The sequence below is a fragment of the Astyanax mexicanus genome, chromosome 11 (assembly GCF_023375975.1).
Source record: "Astyanax mexicanus isolate ESR-SI-001 chromosome 11, AstMex3_surface, whole genome shotgun sequence".
In the NCBI taxonomy this organism is placed as follows: Eukaryota; Metazoa; Chordata; class Actinopteri; order Characiformes; family Acestrorhamphidae; genus Astyanax; species Astyanax mexicanus.
In genome coordinates this window covers 36,296,355-36,308,979 of record NC_064418.1, presented here as the reverse complement: position 1 = coordinate 36,308,979, position 12,625 = coordinate 36,296,355, and the positions used below count along the sequence as shown (strand labels likewise).

General features: G+C 37.7%; 1 protein-coding gene across 3 annotated transcripts in view; it reads left to right on the top strand.

Moving 5' to 3' along the window:
- raph1a (Ras association (RalGDS/AF-6) and pleckstrin homology domains 1a) overlaps positions 1-12,625 on the top strand; it is a 104,075-nt gene continuing 91,450 nt past the window's right edge. For 2 of the 3 annotated variants that reach the window (XM_007234141.4, XM_007234140.4), the window contains exon 1: positions 2-304. The gene's annotated coding sequence lies outside the window, so the exon portion shown is untranslated. Of the gene's footprint in view, positions 305-12,625 lie in introns of all 3 variants that reach the window. The other variant, XM_007234142.4, reaches the window with a different exon arrangement.

The window sequence follows — 12,625 nt, the reverse complement described above, 5'->3', positions numbered from 1 at the left end:
AACGGAGACGCCCAGAGCGCGCATCAGTCCAGCAGCTGCTCCGCTCGGATCGGGAATGGAAGCGGGAGCGTAGATGGACCTGGGAGCAGACGGAGGCTCTGGACTGAGCGGCCAGTGAACACAGGAGCGGGGCGAGCGCGGCCCACTGCCTTAATACCCCACTGCCCCCCGGTCAGGACTGATACCGCCGCCGCCGCCTGTGCTGCTGCTGCATTTGCGCAACACGTCGCCTCTGTTCCTCTCTGAGACCATTGTTGCTGATTTGCCGGAGCGAGGCGACCCTCAGCAACCTGGATCCATAGCGGTAAGAGCCGCGTTTGGCGTTTTTTCGGGATCTGCTGTGTATTGGATGTGGAATGGATATGCTCACGAGATCGCGCGCGCGTTTATAATGCGCCTCGTTTTTCTAACCGAGCTGTATCCATGCTATCTTTCTATATCCATGAGGAAAAGGCACAGCCCTGCTGGTGTAGTTAAATGACCGGGACTGACTGAAACGCTGGGTTTTATTTAATAATACATCAAATAAAGGTTTGAATTCAGGTTATTTTCATTTATTTCACTTTGATTAAAGGGTCGTAACTAGGATTGAGAAGGGGATTTGCTGTGACAGGAGCTGGATGGATCATACATGCATGATGTGTGTGTGTGTGTGTGTGTGTGTGTGTGTCTCTCTCTATATATATGTGTGTGTGTGTGTGTGAGCCAGCCTCTCAAGGCTGGATTAGCCTACTGGGCAAGGCTGCAGGTTTGGAGAGACAACACCTAACCTAGCTGCAAAATACATTAGATAGCTAATTAAATTAAATAGCTGTCTACCTATAAAAGCAATACAAAAAGGGATTGGCACAAATAAAACGCGTATATAGACACAGAACCAGCCCATCGCCTTACTAACCCCTTAAACCCCCTGTGTATGTGTGTGTGTGTGTGTGAGAGAGAGAGTGAGTGTGTGTGTGTGTGTTTATACTGTTTATTCCGCATTTGTAACCATGTCTCCAGACCCGTTTCTGTGCACTAGAGGCCTGTATGTCTCTACATACATACCCACAGTCACCCCCATCTTTAGCCACCCTTAATGTCATATTTCCAGCATTGAACGCCGCGATTGGCGTGATCAGCTGGAGTCACGTGACCCTGTGTCTCCTCCTCCCCCTACTCCCCTCCTCCTCCTCCTCCTCCTCTTCTGCACACAGATCTGCTGCTTGCTGCTGCTGCAGGCTGGAGCTGGTGGCGCTGCAGTAAGTAGGCCTTTTCACACATCAGAAGAGAGAGAGAGAGAAAAAGAGCCCACCAGAACCTGCACAGCACAGGCCGTTTATTGTTTTTTTCACCAAGCAATGTGGCAGGTTTAGCCTACATCACCCACTCGCAGTTTTACACTTGCCGTCTAATTCGGCCCCCTTTCCAGTCTCCTGTGAAGCTTATGCTCAGATTTAGGCTCCCCACCAGATTTACCCTCGGTGCCAAATTAAGAGGACACGGAATCCCTGATCTGACAAGTGTATGCTTTAATCCTTGCAATGTAGCAGATAAGTCTGTTAAAACTAGCAGTAAAAACCAGCAGGAGGAGGCTACTAAAGATCAGTCCTCAGGCTACTACTGCAGGTCACCTGGAAGCTCGTGCAGATGTTTGAGGGCCTTCCTCTAAATTTAAAGATGCACGCCTCAAAGGTCTTCTTTTCAGGAAGACAGATGTTGTTTAAATATGTGACACTCATGTATGTACACACTTTGTAGATTCTTCTTGCTGGTCCAAAGTGGACCTCAAATTCTTATTTTCTGAGCTAAAATGTGATGTGTTAGCATTTTAGCCTGATATATGGTGTTGCCCACTATGACATTTAGCTTCCTGACTGTGAATAATTAAACCTTTAAACCCTTAAAATGTGTTAGTAAGGTCAGTGTCTGATCATTCATAGTAATGAGCTTCCATGAGTTTATCAGTCACTACCTGTGTTAGATTATGCATTGTTCTATGCACTGGGATGTATTAGGTGGTTATCAAACTTTGCAGAGTAATAACATTGTATGTACCTGATTTGTTGTTTTGTTAAGTATGTCATTTAATTATTTAACGCTCCACTAGGTAGGGTTGAGATTTTGTGCTCGCGGGCTCCCTCTACAGTTGTAGAGTGTAATAAATGTTTCAGGCGGATTAGTTTCTCTTTCTCGTTTTCTGGCTTTCACAGACATATTCGGTCTCTTTCCAGCTTCTGTCAGAGTGTCTGTATGTTAGTTTGTAAAGAATGAACCAATAGTCCTAGTAGAACTGTCAGAACTAAAGGCCGGAAAGCAGGTCGCAGTTCTCAGGAGCGTTGGTCACGGACGCCTTGGAAAACTTACAGAGTCTGGTTTGAGCTCAGAGGAGCTCCGGCACAGACACGAGAGGACCGCTATTCCTTCTATTACACCTCAATGGAGCGCTGCAGTGAGTTTCAAGGTGTAAATTTACTTATTTAAAAAGATCAAAAATCAAGAAAATCCTACCTAGTGCTGCTTTAAGAAGAATTTTCAGTGTTTAAATACTGGTCATGTTGCTAATTCTGCATCCCTCTTCATCTTCTTTATGTGTAATAATTCAGAAAAGCACTTTCATTGTTAACACGTTTTAACACATTTCTTGTTTGAGGCTGTTTGGAAGCACAATGTGTTTTTGTCCACATTGATGCAGGGCAACAATCTGTTTGGTTTGTTTTTCTAGCCAAAGAAACAGAAGAGATGGTGTAGCTATTAAGGGTTGAGTAGTGTATCTTAATGTGGCTGACAGGAGGATGCTGTAAACACTGGAAAGCAGTTTTAAAGAATACATTCAATAGGATTTGTTAAAGGTTATTCTAGAAAGTCTTACATTATTATAATATCATTCCTTTGACTGCTTGACTGCTTTCAGTTTGAAATGGTTGACAGAAGTAGTGCAGTGTGCTGAGTGTGTGTGAGAATTCTTGCTTTGGGCTGTGCACTGCCCCTCGTACCCAGAAGTATACAGTACAGTTTTTAGCCTGGCATGAGACCACAGACAGAGTGCAAATGGCAGAGGAGGGAGAGTTCAGAAATACCAATTACTTGCCAACCCAGTGGATTGCATAGCTCAGTGGCATCTGCCTGCACTCCCAGAATAAACATAATGAATAAAAGTTGTTATTGTGAAAGAGTCCCAAAATCAAGGCCATTTGTCACTTGTCAGCACAGCTCTCAGCCTCTCAGCTCTGAACCCTCTCTGGGTGAACTTTTTACATTGGAGAATCAAACCATTTAGATATATATGAAATATAAACCTTAAACAAAGAACAGTTTCAAATTACGAATCACGTTTTTATTTCTGATGTTGTCTCAGAGCCATCAGCCTACAGCACAGTCAGTGTTTACAGTGCAACACCCAGCAGTATTGACCATTACATCACCATCAAACCAGTTTAAAGACATGAGTGCTAATTTAACACACTTCAACTTAGACAGGCTGCCAGATATAATGGAGTGGAGCTACATTCAGGCACTTCTAGGATTCTAGGGTTCTATGTTTGCACCATACCATTGCACCTGTAATTTGAAATATATAATTCAAATTAAACACCAAAAGATGAATTGGATGAAGTTTAAAATAAAGCCTGTTAAGTATGTCTATATCATAGAAAATAAAAGGCAGGTTTAGAGCAGTATGCAAAATTGTTAACAAATCAAACAGTCCATATTTTAACATTAACCTGTTAAATTAGTTCATTTTTAATCTGTTTTTGTGATTGTCACAAAAACAACATAGAATATATATATATATATATATATATATATATATATATATATATATATATATATATATATATATATATACAAAGTTTGTGGACATCCCTTTTAATTAATGCATAAAGCTACATTTACTTCCACTTATTGTTGACACGGATGTGAAAATGCACACACACACACACACACACAGCTTGTCCAGAGTCTGTAGAGAAGTATTGCCAATATGCTATGACTCTCTGGCTTCATTTACACCTAGTCACGATATGCATCTGCACTCTATGCACTTCATGCATTTTGAGCATCAGGATTATATCTGGACAAGATAGATAGATAGATAGATAGATAGATAGATAGATAGATAGATAGATAGATAGATAGATAGATAGATAGATAGATAGATAGATAGATACATAGATACATACATACATACATACATACTTACTTACTTACTTACTGACTTACTGACTTACTGACTGACTTACTGACTTACTGACTTACTTACTGACTTACTGACTTACTGACTTACTGACTTTATTGATCCCCGGGGGGAAATTCTTCAAACCAACATAAAACATAAAACCAACCAACATAAAAATGCCAGTGTAAACACATTTAATGTTAATTAAAATAGACAGAAATCTGATCACTTAAACAAACCTCTTCAGGGGGTAATAAAAGACACATTTGAGTATTGATACTTTATTGCAAAACATAATATTGTGGCACACAAGTGTATCAGTATTTATACATACTGTATGTATTATGTTTCTTTTAAAGAAAATCAAAACACTTAAGGCAGACAAGCTTTTCAAGCTTTATTAGACTGCCATTCTAACTCTAATATTCACAATCTCCTTTTGTCCCTTTCACCCCCTCCTCCATATCCAGGTGCTTGTATTTTCTGGATGTTTTGCGAAACCAAACTAAGCTCAGCTCTGCTGGTTTGGCAAGTCGAGAGCCCAATTAAAATATAACCTTGTGGCATATTTGCGTTACAAATCAAATGACCACAGACTGTGACACATTGGAATGCTGCTGGCAGCCGTGCCCTTTGCTGATCAGAGCTGTTCCTCTAGTTGAAATAGGGATATTTATTCTCTTGGATTGGAGCGTAGTGGAGTCTCCGCCCTTGTTCTATAGGAAACAGAGGCAGAGGAAATGGTCAAGTATGGTTGGCGTGAAAGCGTTCGTGATGGAAGCAGCTGGATCATTTCCATCTCTCAGTCTTTCCTCTGTTTGAGGGCAGGCCCGGGAATTAGTAAAGGATCTTTTCCCTGCCGGATGTGCTTACCTCATTCCAGCCTTGAGAAAGCAGGAGCATATTTGTGCTCAGGGGGGCCGTTACCATTAGCTTATTCTACTGTAAACCCTGCAGAATACTAGAGAGAGTGATAGAAGGTCCAACAATTGAGCTACACTGTTTATTGATTTAATTATATGGCTATTGGGGATATTGTTTCATTTTGTTTACTATATAAAGTAGTGCATTAATGTGTGTGATTTTAAATGTGGAACCTTTAACACATACTCTTTTTAAAAATGCAAATGCAGACTTCACTCTTTTTTTTACAGAACCTGTCGACGGATATGTTAGTGGTTTTATAAAGACACGCATTTCTACATTTGAATTAATTTGTGTTAAAATATTAATTAAATCTCATAACTAACACTCACTATCTCTATTGCTTTATTTCATTCTTGCTCTGTAATAAAAAAAAACTAATGTAAGAAACATTAAAACTACCCTGACATAAGTAAAAAAAAAGGCTTTAGTCTGTTTGCTAGGCACACAACAATGCACAATTAGTTTTGTCTTCCTCCCAAAAACCAGCATTTACATTTTTCAAAACACAGAATATTGATATGATTCATACAATTTATTTTTTATTGATTTACACACTAATTAATATAATAAAATTTTGTCAAACTTACATTCATTATTTTATCTATATTTAGTAATTATAATTAAACATTTAAGTTTTCAGGAGAAGAAATGCTAAGATTAATTGCAATTAATTAAAGAATATTGTTGTGATTTAATCTGATTATTTTTTATTGGTTGACATTACAAAACATTTATATAGTGACAATAGCGACATTTCATGGCATTTTTTAAATAATTGTTTATGTTTGCAGTTTTTGTGCTTGCATTGGATATTGAATTAATTTTTTTTTACATTGTATTACTTTGAGATTCATTTTTGATTATTGTATTTATAAAATGGTAACATTTATTTTGTTCCAGTAGCATGTCCTTAAATTTAATAAAATATATATTTTTTTGTTTCATCAGATCGTCTAAAATATTGCTATCACAAAAAAAAATATTATTGAAATATATAAAATATATGAAATATTGTGATATTATAATAGAGCCATATCTCCCAGCCCTAGCGGCTACTATGCATTAAACGACTGGGTGTAGTTTTGGATAACTCAGTATCTGTTAGGTGCTCTCACTGTGTACCAGATGTGCAGCAGTAAACTAGACTCCACCACAGTCCCCGTTCCAAGACTGGCCTCGTTTGCTGGAATGACATCATGTGGTTGTGAAAGTAGGGTGGGTGCAGCTCTTGAGGGACCGAGTGTCCTGATGCAGAGAATGCATGCCTAGAATTCCCTCCTTAGTGCTAGCAAGGCTCTCTTTATTCCTGAAAGATACACAAATGGTGTGTGGAAACACAGCTGGCGGTGGGCTGAGTGTCTGTATGTTTGTTGCTGACCTTTGTCGTAGGCTCTCTTGCACCGGGGTGACCCCGGCCAGCATTCTCAGCATTCTGGAACCAACCTTGCAGAAAGAAAGAAAGAGAAAGAGAGAAAGAAGGAGATGAAATAGAGAAAAGAGACTCTCTGAGGCACTTCAGAACTTTTAAATGAAGAATAGTCAGTGGATGCCAGCATTCTCAAGACTCAAAAATAGCAGCGAAAAGAGAAATATGGAAACATGGAAACGGGTGCAGAGACAGTCAACCTTCTTCTAGGGCTTGATGATATGATCATCATTTTTAATAAATCACAATATGTTTTTTTTTTTTTTTTTTGAATGATACCTTATTATTCTGATATCAATTAAAACAATATAAGAAAATTACTGAATTACTTTCTTTATAGTCATTACTACAACAGAGCTATAATCATTTTACTCAGGGGTGTGCTGATCCAATATTTAGTATCTGTATCAGATTGATACTAGCCAAAATCACTCGCTTGATTAAAAGAAGAAACATATCAGAAAAGTATAATGTAATATTACATTAGCCTAAATTATAAGGTAAATTTTGATACCACTTTTAAATAAGGCTCCTTTATAAAGGCTTTAAAATAGTTTACAAATGAGTTTATTAATAGTTATTAATTAGGTTATAAACAATTAATAAGCAGTTACAACCCTGTTAAATCTCAGATCTTACTAGACACTTATCTTAGTTTGTATGTTCCATCAGTCATCATTGACATTTCTGTTAATAACTTAACTATAATAAACTATAATAACATAAATGATTAAACTGACTTTTTATATTATTTTATTAGATATGTTGTACTTAGATATGTTCTGTTAGATATGTTTATTAGATATGTTCTGTTCTATCTATGTGTTGTTAGTGCTTATTAATGTTTTTTTGTATTTACAACTTAATTTATAACCAGTGATAAACTTCTTTATAAACTATTTAAAAGCCCTTTGTAAAGGAGCCTTGTTTTAAAGTGGTGTCTACATTTTTTAGGCCTAGAGCCCTGTACATGTGTTTAGGGCTGCAATGATTAATCAACATAATCGATAATGTCAGTTATAAAAAAATATGTTAAATTCAAATTTCAGTGTCCACTAATTATTTATTTGTAAGAGAAATTCATTGGGAATGGGGTAATCGGCTTCTTCACACAATTAACACTTAACAACTAATAATTAAAAAATAATTGATGATTACTCTACCAAAATACATGTCTTCAAGACTACATGCCAGTACAGTGTTGAATATGGCACAATATCAACACACCTATCCACCCTAGACGGATGTTAAATGCGCATTTAACTCCATAATCCTATTGCATTACTGTTGTTAAACAATGTCTCAGGCACCAGGCAGTGCATTTTTTTAACTATTTAGTGTCATAACTTGCACCTCTCTGTGGTGTAGCTTTTAGAAGCATCTTCAAACATCTGCTTCCCATCAGCACCACTGTGAGCTATTCCCTCTCTAAAAGTCTCTGACTCTAACAGTGAAGCACTGCTTATCTCTGAGTAACTCCACCCTGAGTTACTTATATCCCAACTATTGAATGGTAGTGGAATTGGTGGAATTCCCCATTTGGCTTATTAAAGTTTTCCTGTTGAATAGTTGAAACACATGCATGTTAGTGTAATAAAATAAAATTGAATTTGGATAATTAAGGGAATGTTACGGATTTGTTTAAATGGGAGTGACAATAAAAGACAGCTGAAGTAGGAAGTATATTGCTGTTATTTGTTTTTTTTGTTTAAACAGTAGTTGGCAGTGAATCTTTGTTACATTTTGTACAAATAAAAAAGTGCAACAATCTTATTAATTACTAATTAACATGTTATAATAGAAGAAAAGCAGATAAAATATGTTTTGTTGCTCCTGAATTTAATAGTTAATGCAATTTGACTCAGACCAGCAAGTGGTTCTTGGTAAGTGGTCATTGTAAACATTGAGCCTACACTGTGTTTACAGTCAGTACACTCAGTGTGTGTCTGCTTACTTGATTGCCAAGCATTTTTTGTAGGTAAAATATACTGTGGGTCTGATATCTGACGTCTAAATAGGAATAATGGACTTGGTTGGGGCTCAGACTGTCCAGATGCAGTTTTACACAGCCATTTACAACCCTGTTATTTTGCCTCACACTGAGGCCTTCACAGTGGGCTTGTGAATAATTTTATGAGCTCTGCTTTGATAGACTGGATTCCAACAAGACACCAGGACAGGTGACATATAAGCAGCATAGTATATCATACATTTGGTTTTAAAAAGAACCTTGTAATTATTAATGAATTAGTAATTAGTAATTCAGTAGTTCTACTGGATAGTGTCTCTTATGTCTAATTCCAACAGTTTGGAAATCCATTTTTAAAACCTTCTTTTGTTATATTGTAAGAAAGCGAGTTTACATTTGGAAATAACTGACAAACTTAAGGCCTTTTCACACCACATCCGATGTTTACTGATATAAAAACATATCATAATTTGTAAAAACAAACATTCATGTATAAAAGTGTCCAAAACTGACAGATTTGTCAGATGCGTAAAAACCAGGCTGACCAATCAGAGCTGAGCTCAGATGAGCATCATCATGGCTACAGACCAAGCAAAAGCTGCAGCGTCCAAGTCTGTTCATGTTTCATAGATAATAGGAGTAGAAAACAGATAGATAAGTACAAATAATGGTAATAGTACATATTTCTAAGATTTCTAAGAACATATTTAACCCTGTTCACATAGCACAGAGGGCAAATGCTTGTCAGAATCATTGTGAAGGTTCCACTAAATAAAAAATTAAGAAATATCTGTTTTTTATTTGTAGTTTGTGCAAATCTGCCTTTAGCTGGAAGAAATCCTCTGCAGGACTTGTATCACTCCCGTTTTGTTCATTACATGTAGTAGCTGAGTTGTAATGGAGCCTAGATGAACGACACAAACTAAGTATCCAGTATGAGGAAAATTGGCTTTGCTTCAGTGCTGTGAGCTCAATGAAGGTGGTCTGAGACAAGCTTTTTTTGGAAGAAGTGGCAGGTCTACCAAATGAGTAGATAAATCTCTTGACTCTGGCTGCAAATTTGACAACATGGAGAATGATTTTGCTTTCATTTTTCTAGAACCTAAGGTAGAGGAGCCATAGCATTCATGGTTTCTACAGTGAATGAGGTTTATAGTTTGTCACCTTATGTATCAAACTCTCATCTTTAAATCGTCAACTTGATTAATTTGTAGTAGCTAGAGACCACCCTCACCTGGCCCACATCAGCTCGTAACTGTCATCAGCTTCCGTTATGATAGACAGTCTTCTATAAACCTGAGCAGATGCTGACTGCCAGCTATTGACCAATGGCTCTCAGTAAACGCTGGAATCAGAGAGGCGTTATTACTGCGTTTACTTGCCTACAAAACAGCTGTCAGCAGCGCACACATGACCGGGGTGACCAGGCTGACCAGGATGATTTAGGGGTGATGATTGTTTTGCGCATGGAGAATTATTGCACTCTTTTATTACACGTTTCACTCAGTGTTGGAATCAAATACTGGGTGTGTCCCACTTTCTGTTTTCATGCACCAGGTGTTCTGTTAGTCACTGAGGCTAATTCTATAGTAAAGGTGCAGCCTGCTTGTGGAGCGTCCTCCCTAACAGCAGTGTTTTCTCTGTGACTAGTCTGTGTTGGGTAAGAGATGAAAAGTGCTTATGCCCTCTCACCCAGTGTTTTTGAGACACACTGCTCATTGCCAGGCAGTGGATTTGCCTGAGTCAGCCAATTTCATGTGTGTTTGTTTCCATGTGTCTTAAGCAATTTACCCAAATGTTAAATGGTCTAAAAAAGGTTCCTTAAATTCTGTGCCATCTTTGTTCTTTGTCAGTACAATTGTCAGTGTGTAAAAAGCTGTTTATGCTGTCAAAAAGCCTGTGTCAAGAGGTCAGGCACAAAAAAATGTCACATGTCCTCTCCAGCCTGAGAGGCAGCTGTCTGAACCACAGACACACTGGAATCTCAGTGTCTTCTGTTGTTGATGAGTACAGTTAAATACAATATTTTATACTGTTTTCAACACTAAATCAGTTCTTCAGGCCCTTTACTTTAATCAGATGTATGAAGTACTGTCCCATTGGTATCATGGACAGTGTGTCACAGTTGTTTGTAGACAGTTCCAGTGGGACTAACATAAACCCAGTCATTTTTAGTCTTTTTAATGTCTGAACAGTAAGTATTTTATTTTTTGTTGGGGGAAATGCTCAGGTGTGATTTAGCAAGCGTATTTGCAATACAAAACATGATTGCTTTCCTTTTTCAGAGAACCGAAAGATTCATAGCACTACAAAACTTAAAGAAACATCATATTAAGATTATTATTATTATTATTCCCATTTTAAAGGTAAAAAAAAATGGTCCAATTTGTTTTTTGTCAGAAAAACCACAGAGAGAAAAGAAGAGAAGCAATGGGAGAAAGCTATCATTAGCTTTTAGCCTAGTGCAGACCTTTTTATTTTCTACCTCTGATTGTCACTTTATAAAATGTTGAGTTTGAGGTCCCAAACGAAAAACTAGAAACTGGCACAGGAAAATCTGCAGCCATGGGGCCTGGTTTGCGTATGCGATGAGCTGTTCTACAATATTACTATAACTCTCCCATTTTCCCCTGAAGTCAGCATCACACTTTAATGCTTTGCCAGCTTTGACTAGTGCTTAACAAGTCAGGACTTTTACACAAGAGTTTTAGTGTTGTGTAAACCTGCTCTGCACAGTTTTCCATTGAAGTTGGACACAACGTGGTTTGAGATTCATATTACTGTATGTCACTTTCTTCATACAAATATTAATACGAATAGTAGCAAATTTAGCATGTGATACCTGACTTGATTTGCAATTTAAAATGTGTGTACTTTAGGGTTGCACTGTTATACTGTTGTTAAGTGTAAAAGCTTGTCACGCTCTTAAAACTCTGAAAACTGATGGGTATCAAACCTTTGAAACATTTGAAAAATATAATAAAAAAACAGAAAATCTCACCGATTTGTTACTGTTTTTGGAGTCAAAAATCAATCAATCAATCCATCAATCATTTGAGAAATCAACAAATTAATCCATAATGATGATGATGAAATGAAGAAAAACACTGTCAGTCTGAAATACTGTTTAATGTGATACATAAAATTAGATAAATAAGATTTTTTAACAGTCATTATACAGTGATAATGTCATACAGTTGCAACTCTATTTCATTTGTATTAAAAAAAGTCATATTGAATAAGATCCTCATTAGTCTGTTTAGTCTGCTCCACATTATCAGTGTTCTCTGCTGAAGGGTTGTAATTAAGCGTTTGTGTGAAGTAGATTTGCCTGCGCTGCATTCTGACAGCGCTCTAATAGGTCTGTTTCCATTCCAGCAGGCAGAGAAAGAGATTGCTAGTAGACAGAGAGCAGAGTGTGTTTGGCACCACCTTTATCTAGTGTTCAGTCTGTGCAGTAACGTAATCTGCTCCCCCTTAATCGCTGTACAGCAGGAAACACACAAGAACACCGGCTGATTAAAGAACGCTGTGCCAACTGCCAGGGCTCTGCACTTGTTCTAGCTGCTGAGCCGCATGTCAGTAAGCAGGTGAACAGGAGGAAGACAATTCATTTCCATGTCTCGTTGTGTTGTTAGTGACTGGTGTGAAGTATTTATGCCGTGAGTGTGTCTGTGCTGGATTTGGAGATCGCTTTGATATCAAAGTTTGCATGAGGAGGCAGAATGGAATGATTTTACAGGGAGTAAAAGCGCACATACTTCACTGATTTTGCCCTAAAGAGATGTTTTCATGATCGATGAAGTGACCTGGATAAAATGAACAATAAAATAGCTGTGTGAGATCTTTACACTCTTAAAAATAAATGTGTTTTTTTTTTTTTATTATTATTATTTCTACATGTTGAGACTTTACATTACCCTTTTTTCTGCACTATAAAATCATCAGTGTGCTTTATAATCCGGTGCACCTTATGTATAAATTTTATCAGTCAGGTTTTAAGGAGCAGTATAGCCACTCTGCTAAAGCGCAGCGTTATACAGGTGTTTTAGTGTAGTTCTCCAACAGTATTAGCATTAGCCGCTAACCGTGCTAAGCGCTAGCTCTTTCACCATTCAAAGGTGAGTATTATCGGCATGAAGCC